General features: G+C 37.6%; 60 non-coding genes across 60 annotated transcripts; all 60 read right to left on the minus strand.

Annotated features, from left to right (window-relative positions):
• Positions 1-72: 72 nt before the first annotated feature.
• Trnal-uag (transfer RNA leucine (anticodon UAG)) lies at positions 73-154 on the minus strand. The gene has a single exon. It is a non-coding gene; the product is annotated as a tRNA-Leu (tRNA).
• Positions 155-453: 299 nt separating this feature from the next.
• Positions 454-535, minus strand: Trnal-uag (transfer RNA leucine (anticodon UAG)). The gene has a single exon. It is a non-coding gene; the product is annotated as a tRNA-Leu (tRNA).
• A 109-nt stretch (positions 536-644) lies between these two features.
• Positions 645-726, minus strand: Trnal-uag (transfer RNA leucine (anticodon UAG)). Its single transcript has one exon. It is a non-coding gene; the product is annotated as a tRNA-Leu (tRNA).
• A 109-nt stretch (positions 727-835) lies between these two features.
• Positions 836-917, minus strand: Trnal-uag (transfer RNA leucine (anticodon UAG)). Its single transcript has one exon. It is a non-coding gene; the product is annotated as a tRNA-Leu (tRNA).
• A 300-nt stretch (positions 918-1,217) lies between these two features.
• Positions 1,218-1,299, minus strand: Trnal-uag (transfer RNA leucine (anticodon UAG)). Its single transcript has one exon. It is a non-coding gene; the product is annotated as a tRNA-Leu (tRNA).
• Positions 1,300-2,363: 1,064 nt separating this feature from the next.
• Positions 2,364-2,445, minus strand: Trnal-uag (transfer RNA leucine (anticodon UAG)). The gene has a single exon. It is a non-coding gene; the product is annotated as a tRNA-Leu (tRNA).
• A 109-nt stretch (positions 2,446-2,554) lies between these two features.
• Positions 2,555-2,636, minus strand: Trnal-uag (transfer RNA leucine (anticodon UAG)). Its single transcript has one exon. It is a non-coding gene; the product is annotated as a tRNA-Leu (tRNA).
• Positions 2,637-2,745: 109 nt separating this feature from the next.
• On the minus strand, positions 2,746-2,827 carry Trnal-uag (transfer RNA leucine (anticodon UAG)). The gene has a single exon. It is a non-coding gene; the product is annotated as a tRNA-Leu (tRNA).
• Positions 2,828-3,125: 298 nt separating this feature from the next.
• Trnal-uag (transfer RNA leucine (anticodon UAG)) lies at positions 3,126-3,207 on the minus strand. The gene has a single exon. It is a non-coding gene; the product is annotated as a tRNA-Leu (tRNA).
• Positions 3,208-3,316: 109 nt separating this feature from the next.
• On the minus strand, positions 3,317-3,398 carry Trnal-uag (transfer RNA leucine (anticodon UAG)). Its single transcript has one exon. It is a non-coding gene; the product is annotated as a tRNA-Leu (tRNA).
• Positions 3,399-3,692: 294 nt separating this feature from the next.
• On the minus strand, positions 3,693-3,774 carry Trnal-uag (transfer RNA leucine (anticodon UAG)). The gene has a single exon. It is a non-coding gene; the product is annotated as a tRNA-Leu (tRNA).
• Positions 3,775-4,453: 679 nt separating this feature from the next.
• Positions 4,454-4,535, minus strand: Trnal-uag (transfer RNA leucine (anticodon UAG)). The gene has a single exon. It is a non-coding gene; the product is annotated as a tRNA-Leu (tRNA).
• A 109-nt stretch (positions 4,536-4,644) lies between these two features.
• On the minus strand, positions 4,645-4,726 carry Trnal-uag (transfer RNA leucine (anticodon UAG)). The gene has a single exon. It is a non-coding gene; the product is annotated as a tRNA-Leu (tRNA).
• Positions 4,727-4,835: 109 nt separating this feature from the next.
• Positions 4,836-4,917, minus strand: Trnal-uag (transfer RNA leucine (anticodon UAG)). Its single transcript has one exon. It is a non-coding gene; the product is annotated as a tRNA-Leu (tRNA).
• A 109-nt stretch (positions 4,918-5,026) lies between these two features.
• On the minus strand, positions 5,027-5,108 carry Trnal-uag (transfer RNA leucine (anticodon UAG)). Its single transcript has one exon. It is a non-coding gene; the product is annotated as a tRNA-Leu (tRNA).
• A 109-nt stretch (positions 5,109-5,217) lies between these two features.
• On the minus strand, positions 5,218-5,299 carry Trnal-uag (transfer RNA leucine (anticodon UAG)). Its single transcript has one exon. It is a non-coding gene; the product is annotated as a tRNA-Leu (tRNA).
• A 1,064-nt stretch (positions 5,300-6,363) lies between these two features.
• On the minus strand, positions 6,364-6,445 carry Trnal-uag (transfer RNA leucine (anticodon UAG)). Its single transcript has one exon. It is a non-coding gene; the product is annotated as a tRNA-Leu (tRNA).
• Positions 6,446-6,554: 109 nt separating this feature from the next.
• Positions 6,555-6,636, minus strand: Trnal-uag (transfer RNA leucine (anticodon UAG)). Its single transcript has one exon. It is a non-coding gene; the product is annotated as a tRNA-Leu (tRNA).
• A 109-nt stretch (positions 6,637-6,745) lies between these two features.
• Trnal-uag (transfer RNA leucine (anticodon UAG)) lies at positions 6,746-6,827 on the minus strand. Its single transcript has one exon. It is a non-coding gene; the product is annotated as a tRNA-Leu (tRNA).
• A 680-nt stretch (positions 6,828-7,507) lies between these two features.
• On the minus strand, positions 7,508-7,589 carry Trnal-uag (transfer RNA leucine (anticodon UAG)). Its single transcript has one exon. It is a non-coding gene; the product is annotated as a tRNA-Leu (tRNA).
• A 294-nt stretch (positions 7,590-7,883) lies between these two features.
• Positions 7,884-7,965, minus strand: Trnal-uag (transfer RNA leucine (anticodon UAG)). Its single transcript has one exon. It is a non-coding gene; the product is annotated as a tRNA-Leu (tRNA).
• Positions 7,966-8,261: 296 nt separating this feature from the next.
• On the minus strand, positions 8,262-8,343 carry Trnal-uag (transfer RNA leucine (anticodon UAG)). Its single transcript has one exon. It is a non-coding gene; the product is annotated as a tRNA-Leu (tRNA).
• Positions 8,344-8,452: 109 nt separating this feature from the next.
• Positions 8,453-8,534, minus strand: Trnal-uag (transfer RNA leucine (anticodon UAG)). Its single transcript has one exon. It is a non-coding gene; the product is annotated as a tRNA-Leu (tRNA).
• Positions 8,535-8,643: 109 nt separating this feature from the next.
• On the minus strand, positions 8,644-8,725 carry Trnal-uag (transfer RNA leucine (anticodon UAG)). The gene has a single exon. It is a non-coding gene; the product is annotated as a tRNA-Leu (tRNA).
• Positions 8,726-9,025: 300 nt separating this feature from the next.
• On the minus strand, positions 9,026-9,107 carry Trnal-uag (transfer RNA leucine (anticodon UAG)). The gene has a single exon. It is a non-coding gene; the product is annotated as a tRNA-Leu (tRNA).
• A 300-nt stretch (positions 9,108-9,407) lies between these two features.
• On the minus strand, positions 9,408-9,489 carry Trnal-uag (transfer RNA leucine (anticodon UAG)). The gene has a single exon. It is a non-coding gene; the product is annotated as a tRNA-Leu (tRNA).
• Positions 9,490-9,785: 296 nt separating this feature from the next.
• On the minus strand, positions 9,786-9,867 carry Trnal-uag (transfer RNA leucine (anticodon UAG)). Its single transcript has one exon. It is a non-coding gene; the product is annotated as a tRNA-Leu (tRNA).
• Positions 9,868-9,975: 108 nt separating this feature from the next.
• Positions 9,976-10,057, minus strand: Trnal-uag (transfer RNA leucine (anticodon UAG)). The gene has a single exon. It is a non-coding gene; the product is annotated as a tRNA-Leu (tRNA).
• Positions 10,058-10,357: 300 nt separating this feature from the next.
• On the minus strand, positions 10,358-10,439 carry Trnal-uag (transfer RNA leucine (anticodon UAG)). The gene has a single exon. It is a non-coding gene; the product is annotated as a tRNA-Leu (tRNA).
• A 300-nt stretch (positions 10,440-10,739) lies between these two features.
• Trnal-uag (transfer RNA leucine (anticodon UAG)) lies at positions 10,740-10,821 on the minus strand. The gene has a single exon. It is a non-coding gene; the product is annotated as a tRNA-Leu (tRNA).
• Positions 10,822-10,929: 108 nt separating this feature from the next.
• On the minus strand, positions 10,930-11,011 carry Trnal-uag (transfer RNA leucine (anticodon UAG)). The gene has a single exon. It is a non-coding gene; the product is annotated as a tRNA-Leu (tRNA).
• Positions 11,012-11,120: 109 nt separating this feature from the next.
• On the minus strand, positions 11,121-11,202 carry Trnal-uag (transfer RNA leucine (anticodon UAG)). Its single transcript has one exon. It is a non-coding gene; the product is annotated as a tRNA-Leu (tRNA).
• A 300-nt stretch (positions 11,203-11,502) lies between these two features.
• Positions 11,503-11,584, minus strand: Trnal-uag (transfer RNA leucine (anticodon UAG)). The gene has a single exon. It is a non-coding gene; the product is annotated as a tRNA-Leu (tRNA).
• Positions 11,585-11,693: 109 nt separating this feature from the next.
• Trnal-uag (transfer RNA leucine (anticodon UAG)) lies at positions 11,694-11,775 on the minus strand. The gene has a single exon. It is a non-coding gene; the product is annotated as a tRNA-Leu (tRNA).
• An 875-nt stretch (positions 11,776-12,650) lies between these two features.
• On the minus strand, positions 12,651-12,732 carry Trnal-uag (transfer RNA leucine (anticodon UAG)). The gene has a single exon. It is a non-coding gene; the product is annotated as a tRNA-Leu (tRNA).
• An 868-nt stretch (positions 12,733-13,600) lies between these two features.
• On the minus strand, positions 13,601-13,682 carry Trnal-uag (transfer RNA leucine (anticodon UAG)). The gene has a single exon. It is a non-coding gene; the product is annotated as a tRNA-Leu (tRNA).
• Positions 13,683-13,978: 296 nt separating this feature from the next.
• Trnal-uag (transfer RNA leucine (anticodon UAG)) lies at positions 13,979-14,060 on the minus strand. The gene has a single exon. It is a non-coding gene; the product is annotated as a tRNA-Leu (tRNA).
• A 109-nt stretch (positions 14,061-14,169) lies between these two features.
• Positions 14,170-14,251, minus strand: Trnal-uag (transfer RNA leucine (anticodon UAG)). Its single transcript has one exon. It is a non-coding gene; the product is annotated as a tRNA-Leu (tRNA).
• Positions 14,252-15,299: 1,048 nt separating this feature from the next.
• Trnal-uag (transfer RNA leucine (anticodon UAG)) lies at positions 15,300-15,381 on the minus strand. Its single transcript has one exon. It is a non-coding gene; the product is annotated as a tRNA-Leu (tRNA).
• Positions 15,382-15,677: 296 nt separating this feature from the next.
• Positions 15,678-15,759, minus strand: Trnal-uag (transfer RNA leucine (anticodon UAG)). Its single transcript has one exon. It is a non-coding gene; the product is annotated as a tRNA-Leu (tRNA).
• A 109-nt stretch (positions 15,760-15,868) lies between these two features.
• On the minus strand, positions 15,869-15,950 carry Trnal-uag (transfer RNA leucine (anticodon UAG)). The gene has a single exon. It is a non-coding gene; the product is annotated as a tRNA-Leu (tRNA).
• Positions 15,951-16,059: 109 nt separating this feature from the next.
• Trnal-uag (transfer RNA leucine (anticodon UAG)) lies at positions 16,060-16,141 on the minus strand. Its single transcript has one exon. It is a non-coding gene; the product is annotated as a tRNA-Leu (tRNA).
• Positions 16,142-16,250: 109 nt separating this feature from the next.
• Positions 16,251-16,332, minus strand: Trnal-uag (transfer RNA leucine (anticodon UAG)). The gene has a single exon. It is a non-coding gene; the product is annotated as a tRNA-Leu (tRNA).
• A 491-nt stretch (positions 16,333-16,823) lies between these two features.
• Positions 16,824-16,905, minus strand: Trnal-uag (transfer RNA leucine (anticodon UAG)). The gene has a single exon. It is a non-coding gene; the product is annotated as a tRNA-Leu (tRNA).
• Positions 16,906-17,205: 300 nt separating this feature from the next.
• Trnal-uag (transfer RNA leucine (anticodon UAG)) lies at positions 17,206-17,287 on the minus strand. Its single transcript has one exon. It is a non-coding gene; the product is annotated as a tRNA-Leu (tRNA).
• A 108-nt stretch (positions 17,288-17,395) lies between these two features.
• On the minus strand, positions 17,396-17,477 carry Trnal-uag (transfer RNA leucine (anticodon UAG)). The gene has a single exon. It is a non-coding gene; the product is annotated as a tRNA-Leu (tRNA).
• A 109-nt stretch (positions 17,478-17,586) lies between these two features.
• Trnal-uag (transfer RNA leucine (anticodon UAG)) lies at positions 17,587-17,668 on the minus strand. Its single transcript has one exon. It is a non-coding gene; the product is annotated as a tRNA-Leu (tRNA).
• Positions 17,669-17,777: 109 nt separating this feature from the next.
• Positions 17,778-17,859, minus strand: Trnal-uag (transfer RNA leucine (anticodon UAG)). Its single transcript has one exon. It is a non-coding gene; the product is annotated as a tRNA-Leu (tRNA).
• A 109-nt stretch (positions 17,860-17,968) lies between these two features.
• On the minus strand, positions 17,969-18,050 carry Trnal-uag (transfer RNA leucine (anticodon UAG)). The gene has a single exon. It is a non-coding gene; the product is annotated as a tRNA-Leu (tRNA).
• A 109-nt stretch (positions 18,051-18,159) lies between these two features.
• On the minus strand, positions 18,160-18,241 carry Trnal-uag (transfer RNA leucine (anticodon UAG)). Its single transcript has one exon. It is a non-coding gene; the product is annotated as a tRNA-Leu (tRNA).
• A 109-nt stretch (positions 18,242-18,350) lies between these two features.
• Positions 18,351-18,432, minus strand: Trnal-uag (transfer RNA leucine (anticodon UAG)). The gene has a single exon. It is a non-coding gene; the product is annotated as a tRNA-Leu (tRNA).
• Positions 18,433-18,541: 109 nt separating this feature from the next.
• On the minus strand, positions 18,542-18,623 carry Trnal-uag (transfer RNA leucine (anticodon UAG)). Its single transcript has one exon. It is a non-coding gene; the product is annotated as a tRNA-Leu (tRNA).
• A 680-nt stretch (positions 18,624-19,303) lies between these two features.
• Positions 19,304-19,385, minus strand: Trnal-uag (transfer RNA leucine (anticodon UAG)). The gene has a single exon. It is a non-coding gene; the product is annotated as a tRNA-Leu (tRNA).
• A 297-nt stretch (positions 19,386-19,682) lies between these two features.
• Positions 19,683-19,764, minus strand: Trnal-uag (transfer RNA leucine (anticodon UAG)). The gene has a single exon. It is a non-coding gene; the product is annotated as a tRNA-Leu (tRNA).
• A 109-nt stretch (positions 19,765-19,873) lies between these two features.
• On the minus strand, positions 19,874-19,955 carry Trnal-uag (transfer RNA leucine (anticodon UAG)). The gene has a single exon. It is a non-coding gene; the product is annotated as a tRNA-Leu (tRNA).
• A 1,046-nt stretch (positions 19,956-21,001) lies between these two features.
• Positions 21,002-21,083, minus strand: Trnal-uag (transfer RNA leucine (anticodon UAG)). Its single transcript has one exon. It is a non-coding gene; the product is annotated as a tRNA-Leu (tRNA).
• A 486-nt stretch (positions 21,084-21,569) lies between these two features.
• Positions 21,570-21,651, minus strand: Trnal-uag (transfer RNA leucine (anticodon UAG)). Its single transcript has one exon. It is a non-coding gene; the product is annotated as a tRNA-Leu (tRNA).
• Positions 21,652-21,760: 109 nt separating this feature from the next.
• Positions 21,761-21,842, minus strand: Trnal-uag (transfer RNA leucine (anticodon UAG)). Its single transcript has one exon. It is a non-coding gene; the product is annotated as a tRNA-Leu (tRNA).
• A 109-nt stretch (positions 21,843-21,951) lies between these two features.
• Positions 21,952-22,033, minus strand: Trnal-uag (transfer RNA leucine (anticodon UAG)). Its single transcript has one exon. It is a non-coding gene; the product is annotated as a tRNA-Leu (tRNA).
• Positions 22,034-22,901: 868 nt separating this feature from the next.
• Trnal-uag (transfer RNA leucine (anticodon UAG)) lies at positions 22,902-22,983 on the minus strand. Its single transcript has one exon. It is a non-coding gene; the product is annotated as a tRNA-Leu (tRNA).
• Between the last annotated feature and the right edge of the window lie 22 nt (positions 22,984-23,005).

Here is a 23,005-nt window from a genome sequence, read left to right on the forward strand (position 1 = left end):
GTTTTGTCTTCTTATAGGATATAAATGATATATGTCTTTAAAATATAATTTTTATAAACAAAGTAATTTTCATGGCAGCGGTGGGATTCGAACCCACGCCCTAAGAAGGACTGGTGCCTAAAACCAGCGCCTTAGACCACTCGGTCACGCTACCTTCGTGCAAGTTGCTTCATTGTTTATTCTTTTTTAGTTTTGTCTTCTTATAGGATAGAGAGTATATATTTCCTTAAAATATAATTTTTTATAAATAAAGTAATTTTCATGGCAGCGGTGGGATTCGAACCCACGCCCTAAGAAGGACTGTTGCCTAAAACCAGCGTCTTAGACCACTCGGCCATGCTACCTTCGTGCAAGTTGCTTCTTTGTTTATTCTTTTTTTAGTTTTGTCTTCTTATATGATATAAACGATATATGTCCTTAAAATATATTTTTTTATAAATAAAGTAATTTTCATGGCAGCGGTGGGATTCGAACCCACGCCCTAAGAATTACTGGTGCCTAAAACCAGCGCCTTAGACCACTCGGCCACGCTACCTTCGTGCAAGTTGCTTCTTTGTTTATTTATTTTTTAGTTTTGTCTTCTTATAGGATATAAACGATATATGTCTTTAAAATATAATTTTTTATAAACAAAGTAATTTTCATGGCAGCGGTGGGATTCGAACCCACGCCCTAAGAAGGACTGGTGCCTAGAACCAGCGCCTTAGACCACTCCGCCACGCTACCTTCGTGCAAGTTGCTTCATTGTTTATTCTTTTTTTAGTTTTGTCTTCTTATAGGATAGAGAATATATATTTCCTTAAAATATAATTTTTTATAAATAAAGTAATTTTCTTGGCAGCGGTGGGATTCGAACCCACGCCCTAAGAAAGACTCGTGCCTAAAACCAGCGCCTTAGACCATTCGGCCACGCTACCTTCGTGCAAGGTGCTTCATTATTTATTCTTTTTTTAGTTTTGTCTTCTTATAGGATATAAACTATATGTGTCCTTAAAATATACTTTTTTATAAATAAAGTAATTTTCATGGCAGCGGTGAGATTTGAACCCTCGCCCTAAGAAGGACTGGTGCCTAAAACCAGCGCCTTAGACCACTCGGCCACGCTACCTTCGTGCAAGTTGCTTCTTTGTTTATTTATTTTTTAGTTTTGTCTTCTTATAGGATATAAACGATATATGTCTTTAAAATATAATTTTTTATAAACAAATTAATTTTCATGGCAGCGGTGGGATTCGAACCCACGCCCTAAGAAGGACTGGTGCCTAAAACCAGCGCCTTAGACCACTCAGCCACGCTACCTTCGGGCAAGTTGCTTCATTGTTTATTCTTTTTTTAGTTTTGTCTTCTTATAGGATAGAGAGTATATATTTCCTTAAAATATAACTTTTTATAAATAAAGTAATTTTCTTGGCAGCGGTGGGATTCGAACTCACGCCCTAAGAAGGACTGGTGGCTAAATCCCGAGCCTTAGACCACTCGGCCACGCTACTTTCGTGCAAGTTGTTTCATTGTTTATTCGTTTTTTAGATTTGTCTTCTTATAGGATAGAGAGTATACATTTCCTTAAAATATTATTTTTTATAAACAAAGAAATTTTCTTGGCAGAAGTGGGATTCGAACCGACGCCCTAAGAAGGACTGGTGGCTAAAACCAGAGCCTTAGACCACTCGGCCACGCTACTTTCGTGCAAGGTGCTTCATTGTTTATTCTTTTTTTAGTTTTGTCTTCTTATAGGATATAAACTATATATGTCCTTAAAATATAATTTTTTATAAATAAAGTAATTTTCATGGCAGCCATGCTATTCGAACCCACGCCCTAAGAAGGACTGGTGCCTAAAACCAGCGCCTTAGACCACTCGGCCACGCTACCTTCATGCAAGTTGCTTCTTTGTTTATTCTTTTTTTAGTTTTGTCTCCTTATAGGATATAAAGGAAATATGTCCTTAAAATATAATTTTTTATAAATAAATTAATTTTCATGGCAGCGGTGTAATTCGAACCCACGCCCTAAGAAGGACTGGTGCCTAAAACCAGCGCCTTAGGGCACTCGGCCACGCTACCTTAGTGCTAGTTGCTTCATTTTTTATTCTTTTTTTAGTTTTGTCTCCTTATAGGATATAAAGGAAATATGTCCTTAAAATATAATTTTTTATAAATAAATTAATTTTCATGGCAGCGGTGGGATTCGAACCCACGCGCTAAGAAGGACTGGTGCCTAAAACAAGCGCCTTAGACCACTCGGCCACGCTACCCTCGTGCAAGTTGCTTCTTTGTTTATTCTTTTTTTATTTTTGTCTTCTTATAGGATATAAACGATAAATGTCCTTAAAATATAATTTTTTATAAACGAAGTAATTTTCATGGCAGCGGTGGGATTCGAACCCACGCCCTATGAAGGACTGGTGCCTAAAACCAGCGCCTTAGACCACTAGGCCACGCTACCTTCGTGCAAGTTGCTTCTTTGTTTATTCTTTTTTTATTTTTGTCTTCTTATAGGATATAAACGATAAATGTCCTTAAAATATAAATTTTTATAAATAAATTAATTTTCATGGCAGCGGTGGGATTCGAACCCACGCCCTAAGAAGGACTGGTGCCTAAAACCAGCGCCTTAGACCACTCGGCCACGCTACCTTCGTGCAAATTGCTTCATTGTTTATTCTTTTTTTAGTTTTGTCTTCTTATAGGATACAGAGTATACATTTCCTTAAAATATTATTTTTTATAAACAAAGTAATTTTCATGGCAGCGGTGGGATTCGAACCCACGCCCTAAGAAGGACTGGTGGCTAAAACCAGAGCCTTAGACCACTCGGCCACGCTACTTTCGTGCAAGTTGCTTCATTGTTTATTCGTTTTTTAGATTTGTCTTCTTATAGGATAGAGAGTATATATTTCCTTAAAATATATTTTTTATAAACAAAGTAATTTTCATGGCAGCAGTGGCATTCGAACCCACGCCCTAAGAAGGACTTATGATTGAAACCAGCGCCTTAGACCACTCGGCCACGCTAAAGCAGTACAAGTTAATTCTTTGTTTATTCTTTTTTAGTTTGGTCTTCTTATAGGATAGAGAGTATATATTTCCTTAAAATATAATTTTTTATAAATAAATAAATTTTCATGGCAGCGGTGGGATTCGAACCCACGCCCTAAGAAGGACTGGTGCCTAAAACCAGCGCCTTAGACCACTCGGCCACGCTACCTTCGTGCAAGTTGCTTCTTTGTTTATTCTTTTTTTATTTTTGTCTTCTTATAGGATATAAACGATAAATGTCCTTAAAATATAATTTTTTATAAACAAAGTAATTTTCATGGCAGCGGTGGGATTCGAACCCACGCCCTATGAAGGACTGGTGCCTAAAACCAGCGCTTTAGACCACTCGGCCACGCTACCTTCGTGCAAATTGCTTCATTGTTTATTCTTTTTTTAGTTTTGTCTTCTTATAGGAAAGAGAGTATACATTTCCTTAAAATATTATTTTTTATAAACAAAGTAATTTTCATGGCAGCGGTGGGATTCGAACCCACGCCCTAAGAAGGACTGGTGCCTAAAACCAGCGCGTAAGACTACACGGCCAAGCTAAAGCCGTGCATGCTCCTTCATTGTTTATTCTTTTTTTTGTAAACTTATACGATAGAGATGATATATTTTCTTAAAATATAAGTTTTATAAATAAATTAATTTTCATGGCAGCGGTGAGATTCGAACCCACGCCCTAAGAAGGACTGGTGCCTAAAACCAGCGCCTTAGACCACTCGGCCACGCTACCTTCGTGCAAATTGCTTCATTGTTTATTCTTTTTTTAGTTTTGTCTTCTTATAGGATAGAGAGTATACATTTCCTTAAAATATTTTTTTTTATAAACAAAGTAATTTTCATGGCAGCGGTGGGATTCGAACCCACGCCCTAAGAAGGACTGGTGCCTAAAACCAGCGCGTAAGACCACACGGCCAAGCTAAAGCCGTGCAAGCTCCTTCATTGTTTATTCTTTTTTTTTTTGTAAACTTATACGATAGAGATGATATATTTTCTTAAAATATAAGTTTTATAAATAAATTAATTTTCATGGCAGCGGTGAGATTCGAACCCACGCCCTAAGAAGGACTGGTGCCTAAAACCAGCGCCTTAGACCATTTTGCCACGCTACCTTCGTGCAAGTTGCTTCATTGTTTATTCTTTTTTTAGTTTTGTCTTCTTATAGGATAGAGAGTATATATTTCCTTAAAATATAATTTTTTATAAATAAATTAATTTTCATGGCAGCGGTGGGATTCGAACCCACGCGCTAAGAAGGACTGGTGCCTAAAACAAGCGCCTTAGACCACTCGGCCACGCTACCTTCGTGCAAGTTGCTTCTTTGTTTATTCTTTTTTTATTTTTGTCTTCTTATAGGATATAAACGATAAATGTCCTTAAAATATAATTTTTTATACACAAAGTAATTTTCATGGCAGCGGTGGGATTCGAACCCACGCCCTAAGAAGGACTGGTGCCTAAAACCAGCGCCTTAGACCACTCGGCCACGCTACCTTCGTGCAAGTTGCTTCTTTGTTTATTTATTTTTTAGTTTTGTCTTCTTATAGGATATAAACGATATATGTCTTTAAAATATAATTTTTTATAAACAAAGTAATTTTCATGGCAGCGGTGGGATTCGAACCCACGCCCTAAGAAGGACTGGTGCCTAAAACCAGCGCCTTAGACCACTCCGCCACGCTACCTTCGTGCAAGTTGCTTCATTGTTTATTCTTTTTTTAGTTTTGTCTTCTTATAGGATAGAGAATATATATTTCCTTAAAATATAATTTTTTATAAATAAAGTAATTTTCTTGGCAGCGGTGGGATTCGAACCCACGCCCTAAGAAAGACTCGTGCCTAAAACCAGCGCCTTAGACCATTCGGCCACGCTACCTTCGTGCAAGGTGCTTCATTATTTATTCTTTTTTTAGTTTTGTCTTCTTATAGGATATAAACTATATGTGTCCTTAAAATATACTTTTTTATAAATAAAGTAATTTTCATGGCAGCGGTGAGATTTGAACCCACGCCCTAAGAAGGACTGGTGCCTAAAACCAGCGCCTTAGACCACTCGGCCACGCTACCTTCGTGCAAGTTGCTTCTTTGTTTATTTATTTTTTAGTTTTGTCTTCTTATAGGATATAAACGATATATGTCTTTAAAATATAATTTTTTATAAACAAATTAATTTTCATGGCAGCGGTGGGATTCGAACCCACGCCCTAAGAAGGACTGGTGCCTAAAACCAGCGCCTTAGACCACTCAGCCACGCTACCTTCGGGCAAGTTGCTTCATTGTTTATTCTTTTTTTAGTTTTGTCTTCTTATAGGATAGAGAGTATATATTTCCTTAAAATATAACTTTTTATAAATAAAGTAATTTTCTTGGCAGCGGTGGGATTCGAACTCACGCCCTAAGAAGGACTGGTGGCTAAAACCCGAGCCTTAGACCACTCGGCCACGCTACTTTCGTGCAAGTTGCTTCATTGTTTATTCGTTTTTTAGATTTGTCTTCTTATAGGATAGAGAGTATACATTTCCTTAAAATATTATTTTTTATAAACAAAGTAATTTTCTTGGCAGAAGTGGGATTCGAACCGACGCCCTAAGAAGGACTGGTGGCTAAAACCAGAGCCTTAGACCACTCGGCCACGCTACTTTCGTGCAAGGTGCTTCATTGTTTATTCTTTTTTTAGTTTTGTCTTCTTATAGGATATAAACTATATATGTCCTTAAAATATAATTTTTTATAAATAAAGTAATTTTCATGGCAGCCATGCTATTCGAACCCACGCCCTAAGAAGGACTGGTGCCTAAAACCAGCGCCTTAGACCACTCGGCCACGCTACCTTCATGCAAGTTGCTTCTTTGTTTATTCTTTTTTTAGTTTTGTCTCCTTATAGGATATAAAGGAAATATGTCCTTAAAATATAATTTTTTATAAATAAATTAATTTTCATGGCAGCGGTGTAATTCGAACCCACGCCCTAAGAAGGACTGGTGCCTAAAACCAGCGCCTTAGGGCACTCGGCCACGCTACCTTAGTGCTAGGTGCTTCATTTTTTATTCTTTTTTTAGTTTTGTCTCCTTATAGGATATAAAGGAAATATGTCCTTAAAATATAATTTTTTATAAATAAATTAATTTTCATGGCAGCGGTGGGATTCGAACCCACGCGCTAAGAAGGACTGGTGCCTAAAACAAGCGCCTTAGACCACTCGGCCACGCTACCCTCGTGCAAGTTGCTTCTTTGTTTATTCTTTTTTTATTTTTGTCTTCTTATAGGATATAAACGATAAATGTCCTTAAAATATAATTTTTTATAAACAAAGTAATTTTCATGGCAGCGGTGGGATTCGAACCCACGCCCTATGAAGGACTGGTGCCTAAAACCAGCGCCTTAGACCACTAGGCCACGCTACCTTCGTGCAAGTTGCTTCTTTGTTTATTCTTTTTTTATTTTTGTCTTCTTATAGGATATAAACGATAAATGTCCTTAAAATATAAATTTTTATAAATAAATTAATTTTCATGGCAGCGGTGGGATTCGAACCCACGCCCTAAGAAGGACTGGTGCCTAAAACCAGCGCCTTAGACCACTCGGCCACGCTACCTTCGTGCAAATTGCTTCATTGTTTATTCTTTTTTTAGTTTTGTCTTCTTATAGGATACAGAGTATACATTTCCTTAAAATATTATTTTTTATAAACAAAGTAATTTTCATGGCAGCGGTGGGATTCGAACCCACGCCCTAAGAAGGACTGGTGGCTAAAACCAGAGCCTTAGACCACTCGGCCACGCTACTTTCGTGCAAGTTGCTTCATTGTTTATTCGTTTTTTAGATTTGTCTTCTTATAGGATAGAGAGTATATATTTCCTTAAAATATATTTTTTATAAACAAAGTAATTTTCATGGCAGCAGTGGCATTCGAACCCACGCCCTAAGAAGGACTTATGATTGAAACCAGCGCCTTAGACCACTCGGCCACGCTAAAGCAGTACAAGTTAATTCTTTGTTTATTCTTTTTTAGTTTGGTCTTCTTATAGGATAGAGAGTATATATTTCCTTAAAATATAATTTTTTATAAATAAAGTAATTTTCTTGGCAGCGGTGGGATTCGAACCCACGCAATAAGAAAGACTGGTGCCTAAAACTAGCGCCTTAGACCATTCGGCCACGCTACCTTCGTGCAAGGTGCTTCATTTTTTATTCTTTTTTTAGTTTTGTCTTCTTATAGGATATAAACTATATATGTCCTTAAAATATAATTTTTTATAAATAAAGTAATTTTCATGGCAGCCATGCTATTCGAACCCACGCCCTAAGAAGGACTGGTGCCTAAAACCAGCGCCTTAGACCACTCGGCCACGCTACCTTCGTGCAAGTTGCTTCTTTGTTTATTCTTTTTTTATTTTTGTCTTCTTATAGGATATAAACGATAAATGTCCTTAAAATATAATTTTTTATAAACAAAGTAATTTTCATGGCAGCGGTGGGATTCGAACCCACGCCCTATGAAGGACTGGTGCCTAAAACCAGCGCTTTAGACCACTCGGCCACGCTACCTTCGTGCAAATTGCTTCATTGTTTATTCTTTTTTTAGTTTTGTCTTCTTATAGGAAAGAGAGTATACATTTCCTTAAAATATTATTTTTTATAAACAAAGTAATTTTCATGGCAGCGGTGGGATTCGAACCCACGCCCTAAGAAGGACTGGTGCCTAAAACCAGCGCGTAAGACTACACGGCCAAGCTAAAGCCGTGCATGCTCCTTCATTGTTTATTCTTTTTTTTGTAAACTTATACGATAGAGATGATATATTTTCTTAAAATATAAGTTTTATAAATAAATTAATTTTCATGGCAGCGGTGAGATTCGAACCCACGCCCTAAGAAGGACTGGTGCCTAAAACCAGCGCCTTAGACCACTCGGCCACGCTACCTTCGTGCAAATTGCTTCATTGTTTATTCTTTTTTTAGTTTTGTCTTCTTATAGGATAGAGAGTATACATTTCCTTAAAATATTTTTTTTTATAAACAAAGTAATTTTCATGGCAGCGGTGGGATTCGAACCCACGCCCTAAGAAGGACTGGTGCCTAAAACCAGCGCGTAAGACCACACGGCCAAGCTAAAGCCGTGCAAGCTCCTTCATTGTTTATTCTTTTTTTTTTGTAAACTTATACGATAGAGATGATATATTTTCTTAAAATATAAGTTTTATAAATAAATTAATTTTCATGGCAGCGGTGAGATTCGAACCCACGCCCTAAGAAGGACTGGTGCCTAAAACCAGCGCCTTAGACCATTTGGCCACGCTACCTTCGTGCAAGTTGCTTCATTGTTTATTCTTTTTTTAGTTTTGTCTTCTTATAGGATAGAGAGTATATATTTCCTTAAAATATAATTTTTTATAAATAAAGTAATTTTCTTGGCAGCGGTGGGATTCGAACCCACGCCCTAAGAAAGACTGGTGCCTAAAACCAGCGCCTTAGACCACTCGGCCACGCTACCTTCGTGCGAGTTGCTTCTTTGTTTATTCTTTTTTTAGTTTTGTCTTCTTATAGGATATAAACGATATATGTCCTTAAGATATATTTTTTTATAAATAAAGTAATTTTCATGGCAGCGGTGGGATTCGAACCCCCGCCCTAAGAAGGACTGGTGCCTAAAACCAGCGCCTTAGACCACTCGGCCACGCTACCTTCGTGCAAGTTGCTTCTTTGTTTATTTATTTTTTAGTTTTGTCTTCTTATAGGATAGAGAGTATATATTTCCTTAAAATATAATTTTTTATAAACAAAGCAATTTTCATGGCAGCAGTGGCATTCGAACCCACGCCTTAAGAAGGACTTATGATTGAAACCAGCGCCTTAGACCACTCGGCCACGCTACCTTCGTGCAAGTTGCTTCATTGTTTATTCTTTTTTTAGTTTTGTCTTCTTATAGGATAGAGAGTATATATTTCCTTAAAATATAATTTTTTATAAATAAAGTAATTTTCTTGGCAGCGGTGGGTTTCGAACCCACGCCCCAAGAAGGACTGGTGCCTAAAACCAGCGCCTTAGACCACTCGGCCACGCTACCTTCGTGCAAGCTGCTTCATTGTTTATTCTTTTTTTAGTTTTGTCTCCTTATAGGATATAAAGGAAATATGTCCTTAAAATATAATTTTTTATAAATAAATTAATTTTCATGGCAGCGGTGGGATTCGAACCCACGCCCTAAGAAGGACTGGTGCCTAAAGCAAGCGCCTTAGACCACTCGGCCACGCTACCTTCCTGCATGCTGCTTCTTTGTTTATTCTTTTTTTATTTTTGTCTTCTTATAGGATATAAACGATAAATGTCCTTAAAATATAATTTTTTATAAACAAAGTAATTTTCATGGCAGCGGTGGGATTCGAACCCAGGCCCTATGAAGGACTGGTGCCTAAAACCAGCGCCTTAGACCACTCGGCCACGCTACCTTCGTGCAAATTGCTTCATTGTTTATTCTTTTTTTAGTTTTGTCTTCTTATAGGATAGAGAGTATACATTTCCTTAAAATATTATTTTTTATAAACAAAGTAATTTTCATGGCAGCGGTGGGATTCGAACCCACGCCCTAAGAAGGACTGGTGCCTAAAACCAGCGCGTAAGACCACACGGCCAAGCTAAAGCCGTGCATGCTCCTTCATTGTTTATTCTTTTTTTTTTGTAAACTTATACGATAGAGATGATATATTTTCTTAAAATATAAGTTTTATAAATAAATTAATTTTCATGGCAGCGGTGAGATTCGAACCCACGCCCTAAGAAGGACTGGTGCCTAAAACCAGCGCCTTAGACCACTCGGCCACGCTACCTTCGTGCAAATTGCTTCATTGTTTATTCTTTTTTTAGTTTGTCTTCTTATAGGATAGAGAGTATACATTTCCTTAAAATATTATTTTTTATAAACAAAGTAATTTTCATGGCAGCGGTGGGATTCGAACCCACTCCCTAAGAAAGACTGGTGCCTAAAACCAGCACCTTAGACCACTCGGCCACGCTACCTTCGTGCAAGTTGCTTCTTTGTTTATTTATTTTTTAGTTTTGTCTTCTTATAGAATATAAATGATATATGTCTTTAAAATATAATTTTTTATAAAAAAAGTAATTTTCATGGCAGCGGTGGGATTCGAAGCAACGCCCTAAGAAGGACTAGTGCCTAAAACCAGCGCCTTAGACCACTCGGCCACGCTACCTTCGTGCAAGGTGCTTCATTGTTTATTCTTTTTTTAGTTTTGTCTTCTTATAGGATAGAGAGCATATATTTCCTTAAAATAAAATTTTTTATAAATAAAGTAATTTTCTTGGCAGCGGCGTGATTCGAACCCACGCCCTAAGAAGGACTGGTGCCTAAAACCAGCGCCTTAGACCACTCGGCCACGCTACCTTCGCGCAAGGTGCTTCATTTTTTACTCTTTTTTTTAGTTTTGTCTTCTTATAGGATATAAACGATATATGTCATTAAAATATAATTTTTTATAAACAAAGTAATTTTCATGGCATTGGTGAGATTCGAAGCACCGCCCTAAGAAGGACTGGTGCCTAAAACCAGCGCCTTAGACCACTCGGCCACGCTACCTTCGTGCAAGTTGCTTCTTTGTTTATTTATTTTTTAGTTTTGTCTTCTTATAGGATATAAATGATATATGTCTTTAAAATATAATTTTTATAAACAAAGTAATTTTCATGGCAGCGGTGGGATTCGAAACCACGCCCTAAGAAGGACTGGTGCCTAAAACCAGCGCCTTAGACCACTCGGCCACGCTACCTTCGTGCAAGTTGCTTCATTGTTTATTCTTTTTTAGTTTTGTCTTCTTATAGGATAGAGAGTATATATTTCCTTAAAATATAATTTTTTATAAATAAAGTAATTTTCATGGCAGCGGTGGGATTCGAACCCACGCCCTAAGAAGGACTGTAGCCTAAAACCAGCGCCTTAGACCACTCGGCCACGCTACCTTCATGCAAGTTGCTTCTTTGTTTATTTATTTTTTAGTTTTGTCTTCTTATAGGATATAAACGATATATGTCTTTAAAATATAATTTTTTATAAACAAAGTAATTTTCATGGCAGCGGTGGGATTCGAACCCACGCCCTAAGAAGGACTGGTGCCTAAAACCAGCGCCTTAGACCACTCGGCCACGCTACCTTCGTGCAAGCTGCTTCATTGTTTATTCTTTTTTTAGTTTTGTCTTCTTATAGGATAGAGAATATATATTTCCTTAAAATATAATTTTTTATAAATAAAGTTATTTTCTTGGCAGCGGTGGGATTCGAACCCACGCCCTAAGAAAGACTCGTGCCTAAAACCAGCGCCGTAGACCATTCGGCCACGCTACCTTCGTGCAAGGTGCTTCATTATTTATTCTTTTTTTAGTTTTGTCTTCTTATAGGATATAAACTATATGGGTCCTTAAAATATACTTTTTTATAAATAAAGTAATTTTCATGGCAGCGATGGGATTCGAACCCACGCCCTAAGAAGGACTGGTGCCTAAAACCAGCGCCTTAGACCACTCGGCCACGCTACCTTCGTGCAAGTTGCTTCTTTGTTTATTTATTTTTTAGTTTTGTCTTCTTATAGGATATTAACGATATATGTCTTTAAAATATAATTTTTTATAAACAAAGTAATTTTCATGGCAGCGGTGGGATTCGAACCCACGCCCTAAGAAGGACTGGTGCCTAAAACCAGCGCCTTAGACCACTCGGCCACGCTACCTTCGTGCAAGTTGCTTCATTGTTTATTCTTTTTTTAGTTTTGTCTTCTTATAGGATAGAGAGTATATATTTCCTTAAAATATAACTTCTTATAAATAAAGTAATTTTCTTGGCAGCGGTGGGATTCGAACCCACGCCCTAAGAAGGACTGGTGCCTAAAACCAGCGCCTTAGACTACTCGGACACGCTACCTTCGTGGGCAAGTCGCTTCATTGTTTATTCTTTTTTTAGTTTTGTCTTCTTATAGGATAGAGACTATATATTTCCTTAAAATATAATTTTTTATAAATAAAGTAATTTTCTTGGCAGCGGTGGGATTCGAACCCACGCCCTAATAAGGACTGGTGCCTAAAACCAGCGCCTTAGACTACTCGGACACGCTACTTTCGTGCAAGTTGCTTCATTGTTTATTGGTTTTTTAGATTTGTCTTCTTATAGGATAGAGAGTATATATTTCCTTAAAATATATTTTTTATAAACAAAGTAATTTTCATGGCAGCAGTGGCATTCGAACCCACGCCCTAAGAAGGACTTATGATTGAAACCAGCGCCTTAGACCACTCGGCCACGCTAAAGCCGTACAAGTTAATTCTTTGTTTATTCTTTTTTAGTTTGGTCTTCTTATAGGATAGAGAGTATATATTTCCTTAAAATATAATTTTTTATAAACATAGTAATTTTCATGGCAGCGGTTGGATTCGAACCCACGCCCTAAGAAGGACTGGTGCCTAAAACCAGCGCCTTAGACTACTCGGACACGCTACCTTCGTGGGCAAGTCGCTTCATTGTTTATTCTTTTTTTAGTTTTGTCTTCTTATAGGATAGAGACTATATATTTCCTTAAAATATAATTTTTTATAAATAAAGTAATTTTCTTGGCAGCGGTGGGATTCGAACCCACGCCCTAATAAGGACTGGTGCCTAAAACCAGAGCCTTAGACCACTCGGCCACGCTACTTTCGTGCATGTTGCTTCATTGTTTATTGGTTTTTTAGATTTGTCTTCTTATAGGATAGAGAGTATATATTTCCTTAAAATATATTTTTTATAAACAAAGTAATTTTCATGGCAGCAGTGGCATTCGAACCCACGCCCTAAGAAGGACTTATGATTGAAACCAGCGCCTTAAACCACTCGGCCACGCTAAAGCCGTACAAGTTAATTCTTTGTTTATTCTTTTTTAGTTTGGTCTTCTTATAGGATAGAGAGTATATATTTCCTTAAAATATAATTTTTTATAAACAAAGTAATTTTCATGGCAGCGGTTGGATTCGAACCCACGCCCTAAGAAGGACTGGTGCCTAAAACCAGCGCCTTAGACTACTCGGACACGCTACCTTCGTGGGCAAGTCGCTTCATTGTTTATTCTTTTTTTAGTTTTGTCTTCTTATAGGATAGAGACTAGATATTTCCTTAAAATATAATTTTTTATAAATAAAGTAATTTTCTTGGCAGCGGTGGGATTCGAACCCACGCCCTAATGAGGACTGGTGCCTAAAACCACCGCCTTAGGGCACACGGCCACGCTACCTTCGTGCTAGGTGCTTCATTTTTTATTCTTTTTTTAGTTTTGTCTCCTTATAGGATATAAAGGAAATATGTCCTTAAAATATTATTTTTTATAAACAAAGTAATTTTCATGGCAGCGGTGGGATTCGAACCCACGCCCTAAGAAGGACTGGTGCCTAAAACAAGCGCGTAAGACCACACGGCCAAGCTAAAGCCGTGCATGCTCCTTCATTGTTTATTCTTTTTTTTTGTAAACTTATACGATAGAGATGATATATATTCTTAAAATATAAGTTTTATAAATAAATTAATTTTCATGGCAGCGGTGAGATTCGAACCCACGCCCTAAGAAGGACTGGTGCCTAAAACCAGCGCCTTAGACCACTCGGCCACGCTACCTTCGTGCAAATTGCTTCAAAGTTTATTCTTTTTTTAGTTTTTTCTTCTTATAGGATAGAGAGTATACATTTCCTTAAAATATTATTTTTTATAAACAAAGTAATTTTCATGGCAGCGGTGGGATTCGAACCCACGCCCTAAGAAGGACTGGTGCCTAAAACCAGCGCGTAAGACCACACGGCCAAGCTAAAGCTGTGCAAGCTCCTTCATTGTTTATTCTTTTTTTTTTGTAAACTTATACGATAGAGATGATATATTTTCTTAAAATATAAGTTTTATAAATAAATTAATTTTCATGGCAGCGGTGAGATTCGAACCCACGCCCTAAGAAGGACTGGTGCCTAAAACCAGCGCCTTAGACCATTTGGCCACGCTACCTTCGTGCAAGTTGCTTCATTGTTTAATCTTTTTTTAGTTTTGTCTTCTTATAGGATAGAGAGTATATATTTCCTTAAAATATAATTTTTTATAAATAAAGTAATTTTCTTGGCAGCGGTGGGATTCGAACCCACGCCCTAAGAAAGATTGGTGCCTAAAACCAGCGCCTTAGACCACTCGGCCACGCTACCTTCGTGCAAGGTGCTTCCTTTTTTATTCTTTTTTTCGTTTTGTCTTCTTATAGGATATAAACGATATGTGTCTTTAAAATATAATTTTTTATAAACAAAGTAATTTTCATGGCAGCGGTTGGATTCGAACCCACGCATTAAGAAGGACTGGTCCCTAAAACCAGCGCCTTAGACCACTCGGCCACGCTACCTTCGTGCAAACTGATTCATTGTTTATTCTTTTTTTAGTTTTGTCTTCTTATAGGTTAAAAACGATATATGTCCTTAAAATATATTTTTTTATAAATAAAGTATTTTTCATGCAGCGGTGGGATTCGAAACCACGCCCTAAGATGGACTGGTGCCTTAGACCAATCGGCCACGCTACCTTCGTGCAAGGTGCTTCATTTTTTATTCTTTTTTTAGTTTTGTCTTCTTATAGGATATAAACGATATATGTCCTTAAAATATAATTTTTATAAACAAAGTAATTTTCATGGCAGCGGTGGGATTTCAACCCACGCCCTAAGAAGGACTGGTGCCTAAAACCAGCGCCTTAGACCACTCGGCCATGCTACCTTCGTTCAAGTTGCTTCATTGTTTATTCTTTTTTTAGTTTTGTCTTCTTCTAGGATAGAGAGTATATATTTCCTTAAAATATTATTTTTTATAAACAAAGTAATTTTCATGGCAGCGGTGGGATTCGAACCCACGCCCTAAGAAGGACTAGTGCCTAAAACCATGGCGTAAGACCACGCGGCCACGCTAAAGCCGTGCAAGCTCCTTCATTGTTTATTCTTTTTTTTTTTTTGTAAACTTATACGATAGAGATGATATATTTTCTTAAAATATAAGTTTTATAAATAAATTAATTTTCATGGCAGAGGTGGGACTCGAACCCACGCCCTAATAAGAACTGGCGCCTAAAACCAGCGACTTAGACAACTCGGCCACGCTACCTTCGTGCAAGTTGCTTCATTGTTTATTCTTTTTTTAGTTTTGTCTTCTTATAGGATAGAGAGTATACCTTTCCTTAAAATATTATTTTTTATAAACAAAGTAATTTTCATGGCAGCGGTGGGATTCGAACCCACGCCCTAAGAAGGACTGGTGCCTAAACCCAGCGCCTTAGACCACTCGGCCACGCTACCTTCGTGCAAGGACCTCATTGTTTATTCTTTTTTTAGTTTTATCTTCTTATAGGATATAAACGATATATGTCCTTAAAATATAATTTTTTATAAACAAAGTAATTTTCATGGCAGCGGTGGGATTCGAACCCACGCCCTAAGAAGGACTGGTGCCTAAAACCAGCACCTTAGACCACTCGGCTGCTACCTTCGTGCAAGTTGCTTCATTATTTTTTCTTTTTTTAGTTTTGTTTTCTTATAGGATAGAGTATATATTTCCTTAAAATATAATTTTTTTATAAATAAAGTAATTTTCTTGGCAGCGGTGGGATTCGAACCCACGCCCTAAGAAGGACTGGTGCCTAAAACCAGCGCCTTAGACCACTCGGCCACGCTACCTTCGTGCAAGGCGCTTCATTTTTTATTCTTTTTTTAGTTTTGTCTTCTTATAGGATATAAACGATATATGTCCTTAAAATATAATTTTTTATAAACAAAGTAATTTTCATGGCAGCGATGGGATTCGAACCCACGCCCTAAGAAGGACTGGTGCCTAAAACCAGCGCCTTAGACCACTCGGCCACGCTACCTTCGTGCAAGTTGCTTCTTTGTTTATTTATTTTTTAGTTTTGTCTTCTTATAGGATATAAACGATATATGTCTTTAAAATATAATTTTTTATAAACAAAGTAATTTTCATGGCAGCGGTGGGATTCGAACCCACGCCCTAAGAAGGACTGGTGCCTAAAACCAGCGCCTTAGACCACTCGGCCACGCTACCTTCGTGCAAGTTGCTTCATTGTTTATTCTTTTTTTAGTTTTGTCTTCTTATAGGATAGAGAGTATATATTTCCTTAAAATATAACTTTTTATAAATAAAGTAATTTTCTTGGCAGCGGTGGGATTCGAACCCACGCCCTAAGAAGGACTGGTGGCTAAAACCAGAGCCTTAGACCACTCGGCCACGCTACTTTCGTGCAAGTTGCTTCATTGTTTATTGGTTTTTTAGATTTGTCTTCTTATAGGATAGAGAGTATATATTTCCTTAAAATATATTTTTTATAAACAAAGTAATTTTCATGGCAGCAGTGGCATTCGAACCCACGCCCTAAGAAGGACTTATGATTGAAACCAGCGCCTTAGACCACTCGGCCACGCTAAAGCCGTACAAGTTAATTCTTTGTTTATTCTTTTTTAGTTTGGTCTTCTTATAGGATAGAGAGTATATATTTCCTTAAAATATAATTTTTTATAAACAAAGTAATTTTCATGGCAGCGGTTGGATTCGATCCCACGCCCTAAGAAGGACTGGTGCCTAAAACCAGCGCCTTAGACTACTCGGACACGCTACCTTCGTGGGCAAGTCGCTTCATTGTTTATTCTTTTTTTAGTTTTGTCTTCTTATAGGATAGAGACTATATATTTCCTTAAAATATAATTTTTTATAAATAAAGTAATTTTCTTGGCAGCGGTGGGATTCGAACCCACGCCCTAAGAAGGACTGGTGCCTAAAACCAGCGCCTTAGACCACTCGGCCACGCTACCTTCGCGCAAGGTGCTTCATTTTTTACTCTTTTTTTTAGTTTTGTCTTCTTATAGGATATAAACGATATATGTCATTAAAATATAATTTTTTATAAACAAAGTAATTTTCATGGCATTGGTGAGATTCGAAGCAACGCCCTAAGAAGGACTGGTGCCTAAAACCAGCGCCTTAGACCACTCGGCCACGCTACCTTCGTGCAAGTTGCTTCTTTGTTTATTTATTTTTTAGTTTTGTCTTCTTATAGGATATAAATGATATATGTCTTTAAAATATAATTTTTATAAACAAAGTAATTTTCATGGCAGCGGTGGGATTCGAAACCACGCCCTAAGAAGGACTGGTGCCTAAAACCAGCGCCTTAGACCACTCGGCCACGCTACCTTCGTGCAAGTTGCTTCATTGTTTATTCTTTTTTAGTTTTGTCTTCTTATAGGATAGAGAGTATATATTTCCTTAAAATATAATTTTTTATAAATAAAGTAATTTTCATGGCAGCGGTGGGATTCGAACCCACGCCCTAAGAAGGACTGTAGCCTAAAACCAGCGCCTTAGACCACTCGGCCACGCTACCTTCATGCAAGTTGCTTCTTTGTTTATTTATTTTTTAGTTTTGTCTTCTTATAGGATACAAACGATATATGTCTTTAAAATATAATTTTTTATAAACAAAGTAATTTTCATGGCAGCGGTGGGATTCGAACCCACGCCCTAAGAAGGACTGGTGCCTAAAACCAGCGCCTTAGACCACTCGGCCACGCTACCTTCGTGCAAGTTGCTTCATTGTTTATTCTTTTTTTAGTTTTGTCTTCTTATAGGATAGAGAATATATATTTCCTTAAAATATAATTTTTTATAAATAAAGTTATTTTCTTGGCAGCGGTGGGATTCGAACCCACGCCCTAAGAAAGACTCGTGCCTAAAACCAGCGCCTTAGACCATTCGGCCACGCTACCTTCGTGCAAGGTGCTTCATTATTTATTCTTTTTTTAGTTTTGTCTTCTTATAGGATATAAACTATATGTGTCCTTAAAATATACTTTTTTATAAATAAAGTAATTTTCATGGCAGCGATGGGATTCGAACCCACGCCCTAAGAAGGACTGGTGCCTAAAACCAGCGCCTTAGACCACTCGGCCACGCTACCTTCGTGCAAGTTGCTTCTTTGTTTATTTATTTTTTAGTTTTGTCTTCTTATAGGATATAAACGATATATGTCTTTAAAATATAATTTTTTATAAACAAAGTAATTTTCATGGCAGCGGTGGGATTCGAACCCACGCCCTAAGAAAGACTCGTGCCTAAAACCAGCGCCTTAGACCATTCGGCCACGCTACCTTCGTGCAAGGTGCTTCATTATTTATTCTTTTTTTAGTTTTGTCTTCTTATAGGATATAAACTATATGTGTCCTTAAAATATACTTTTTTATAAATAAAGTAATTTTCATGGCAGCGATGGGATTCGAACCCACGCCCTAAGAAGGACTGGTGCCTAAAACCAGCGCCTTAGACCACTCGGTCACGCTACCTTCGTGCAAGTTGCTTCTTTGTTTATTTATTTTTTAGTTTTGTCTTCTTATAGGATATAAACGATATATGTCTTTAAAATATAATTTTTTATAAACAAAGTAATTTTCATGGCAGCGGTGGGATTCGAACCCACGCCCTAAGAAGGACTGGGGCCTAAAACCAGCGCCTTAGACCACTCGGCCACGCTACCTTCGTGCAAGTTGCTTCATTGTTTATTCTTTTTTTAGTTTTGTCTTCTTATAGGATAGAGAGTATATATTTCCTTAAAATATAACTTTTTATAAATAAAGTAATTTTCTTGGCAGCGGTGGGATTCGAACCCACGCCCTAAGAAGGACTGGTGCCTAAAACCAGCGCCTTAGACTACTCGGACACGCTACCTTCGTGGGCAAGTCGCTTCATTGTTTATTCTTTTTTTAGTTTTGTCTTCTTATAGGATAGAGACTATATATTTCCTTAAAATATAATTTTTTATAAATAAAGTAATTTTCTTGGCAGCGGTGGGATTCGAACCCACGCCCTAATAAGGACTGGTGCCTAAACCCAGCGCCTTAGGGCACACGGCCACGCTACCTTCGTGCTAGGTGCTTCATTTTTTATTCTTTTTTTAGTTTTGTCTCCTTATAGGATATAAAGGAAATATGTCCTTAAAATATTATTTTTTATAAACAAAGTAATTTTCATGGCAGCGGTGGGATTCGAACCCACGCCCTAAGAAGGACTGGTGCCTAAAACAAGCGCGTAAGACCACACGGCCAAGCTAAAGCCGTGCATGCTCCTTCATTGTTTATTCTTTTTTTTTTGTAAACTTATACGATAGAGATGATATATATTCTTAAAATATAAGTTTTATAAATAAATTAATTTTCATGGCAGCGGTGAGATTCGAACCCACGCCCTAAGAAGGACTGGTGCCTAAAACCAGCGCCTTAGACCACTCGGCCACGCTACCTTCGTGCAAATTGCTTCAAAGTTTATTCTTTTTTTAGTTTTTTCTTCTTATAGGATAGAGAGTATACATTTCCTTAAAATATTATTTTTTATAAACAAAGTAATTTTCATGGCAGCGGTGGGATTCGAACCCACGCCCTAAGAAGGACTGGTGCCTAAAACCAGCGCGTAAGACCACACGGCCAAGCTAAAGCCGTGCAAGCTCCTTCATTGTTTATTCTTTTTTTTTTTGTAAACTTATACGATAGAGATGATATATTTTCTTAAAATATAAGTTTTATAAATAAATTAATTTTCATGGCAGCGGTGAGATTCGAACCCACGCCCTAAGAAGGACTGGTGCCTAAAACCAGCGCCTTAGACCATTTGGCCACGCTACCTTCGTGCAAGTTGCTTCATTGTTTATTCTTTTTTTAGTTTTGTCTTCTTATAGGATAGAGAGTATATATTTCCTTAAAATATAATTTTTTATAAATAAAGTAATTTTCTTGGCAGCGGTGGGATTCGAACCCACGCCCTAAGAAAGACTGGTGCCTAAAACCAGCGCCTTAGACCACTCGGCCACGCTACCTTCGTGCAAGGTGCTTCCTTTTTTATTCTTTTTTTCGTTTTGTCTTCTTATAGGATATAAACGATATGTGTCTTTAAAATATAATTTTTTATAAACAAAGTAATTTTCATGGCAGCGGTTGGATTCGAACCCACGCCCTAAGAAGGACTGGTCCCTAAAACCATCGCCTTAGACCACTCGGCCACGCTACCTTCGTGCAAACTGATTCATTGTTTATTCTTTTTTTAGTTTTGTCTTCTTATAGGTTAAAAACGATATATGTCCTTAAAATATATTTTTTTATAAATAAAGTATTTTTCATGCAGCGGTGGGATTCGAACCCACGCCCTAAGATGGACTGGTGCCTTAGACCACTCGGCCACGCTACCTTCGTGCAAGGTGCTTCATTTTTTATTCTTTTTTTAGTTTTTTCTTCTTATAGGATATAAACGATATATGTCCTTAAAATATAATTTTTATAAACAAAGTAATTTTCATGGCAGCGGTGGGATTTCAACCCACGCCCTAAGAAGGACTGGTGCCTAAAACCAGCGCCTTAGACCACTCGGCCATGCTACCTTCGTTCAAGTTGCTTCATTGTTTATTCTTTTTTTAGTTTTGTCTTCTTCTAGGATAGAGAGTATATATTTCCTTAAAATATTATTTTTTATAAACAAAGTAATTTTCATGGCAGCGGTGGGATTCGAACCCACGCCCTAAGAAGGACTAGTGCCTAAAACCATGGCGTAAGACCACGCGGCCACGCTAAAGCCGTGCAAGCTCCTTCATTGTTTATTCTTTTTTTTTTTGTAAACTTATACGATAGAGATGATATATTTTCTTAAAATATAAGTTTTATAAATAAATTAATTTTCATGGCAGAGGTGGGACTCGAACCCACGCCCTAATAAGAACTGGCGCCTAAAACCAGCGACTTAGACAACTCGGCCACGCTACCTTCGTGCAAGTTGCTTCATTGTTTATTCTTTTTTTAGTTTTGTCTTCTTATAGGATAGAGAGTATACCTTTCCTTAAAATATTATTTTTTATAAACAAAGTAATTTTCATGGCAGCGGTGGGATTCGAACCCACGCCCTAAGAAGGACTGGTGCCTAAACCCAGCGCCTTAGACCACTCGGCCACGCTACCTTCGTGCAAGGACCTCATTGTTTATTCTTTTTTTAGTTTTGTCTTCTTATAGGATATAAACGATATATGTCCTTAAAATATAATTTTTTATAAACAAAGTAATTTTCATGGCAGCGGTGGGATTCGAACCCACGCCCTAAGAAGGACTGGTGCCTAAAACCAGCACCTTAGACCACTCGGCTGCTACCTTCGTGCAAGTTGCTTCATTATTTTTTCTTTTTTTAGTTTTGTTTTCTTATAGGATAGAGTATATATTTCCTTAAAATATAATTTTTTATAAATAAAGTAATTTTCTTGGCAGCGGTGGGATTCGACCCCACGCCCTAAGAAGGACTGGTGCCTAAAACCAGCGCCTTAGACCACTCGGCCACGCTACTTTCGTGCAAGGCGCTTCATTTTTTATTCTTTTTTTAGTTTTGTCTTCTTATAGGATATAAACGATATATGTCCTTAAAATATAATTTTTTATAAATAAAGTAATTTTCATGGCAGCGATGGGATTCGAACCCACGCCCTAAGAAGGACTGGTGCCTAAAACCAGCGCCTTAGACCACTCGGCCACGCTACCTTCGTGCAAGTTGCTTCTTTGTTTATTTATTTTTTAGTTTTGTCTTCTTATAGGATATAAACGATATATGTCTTTAAAATATAATTTTTTATAAACAAAGTAATTTTCATGGCAGCGGTGGGATTCGAACCCACGCCCTAAGAAGGACTGGTGCCTAAAACCAGCGCCTTAGACCACTCGGCCACGCTACCTTCGTGCAAGTTGCTTCATTGTTTATTCTTTTTTTAGTTTTGTCTTCTTATAGGATAGAGAGTATATATTTCCTTAAAATATAACTTTTTATAAATAAAGTAATTTTCTTGGCAGCGGTGGGATTCGAACCCACGCCCTAAGAAGGACTGGTGGCTAAAACCAGAGCCTTAGACCACTCGGCCACGCTACTTTCGTGCAAGTTGCTTCATTGTTTATTGGTTTTTTAGATTTGTCTTCTTATAGGATAGAGAGTATATATTTCCTTAAAATATATTTTTTATAAACAAAGTAATTTTCATGGCAGCAGTGGCATTCGAACCCACGCCCTAAGAAGGACTGGTGCCTAAAACCAGCGCGTAAGACCACACGGCCAAGCTAAAGCCGTGCAAGCTCCTTCATTGTTTATTCTTTTTTTTTTTGTAAACTTATACGATAGAGATGATATATTTTCTTAAAATATAAGTTTTATAAATAAATTAATTTTCATGGCAGCGGTGAGATTCGAACCCACGCCCTAAGAAGGACTGGTGCCTAAAACCAGCGCCTTAGACTACTCGGACACGCTACCTTCGTGGGCAAGTCGCTTCATTGTTTATTCTTTTTTTAGTTTTGTCTTCTTATAGGATAGAGACTATATATTTCCTTAAAATATAATTTTTTATAAATAAAGTAATTTTCTTGGCAGCGGTGGGATTCGAACCCACGCCCTAATAAGGACTGGTGCCTAAAACCAGCGCCTTAGGGCACACGGCAACGCTACCTTCGTGCTAGGTGCTTCATTTTTTATTCTTTTTTTAGTTTTTTCTTCTTATAGGATAGAGAGTATACATTTCCTTAAAATATTATTTTTTATAAACAAATTAATTTTCATGGCAGCGGTGGGATTCGAACCCACGCCCTAAGAAGGACTGGTGCCTAAAACCAGCGCGTAAGACCACACGGCCAAGCTAAAGCCGTGCAAGCTCCTTCATTGTTTATTCTTTTTTTTTTTGTAAACTTATACGATAGAGATGATATATTTTCTTAAAATATAAGTTTTATAAAAAAATTAATTTTCATGGCAGCGGTGAGATTCGAACCCACGCCCTAAGAAGGACTGGTGCCTAAAACCAGCGCCTTAGACCATTTGGCCACGCTACCTTCGTGCAAGTTGCTTCATTGT

This window comes from Argiope bruennichi, chromosome 1 (assembly GCF_947563725.1).
Source record: "Argiope bruennichi chromosome 1, qqArgBrue1.1, whole genome shotgun sequence".
NCBI classification, from domain to species: domain Eukaryota; kingdom Metazoa; phylum Arthropoda; class Arachnida; order Araneae; family Araneidae; genus Argiope; species Argiope bruennichi.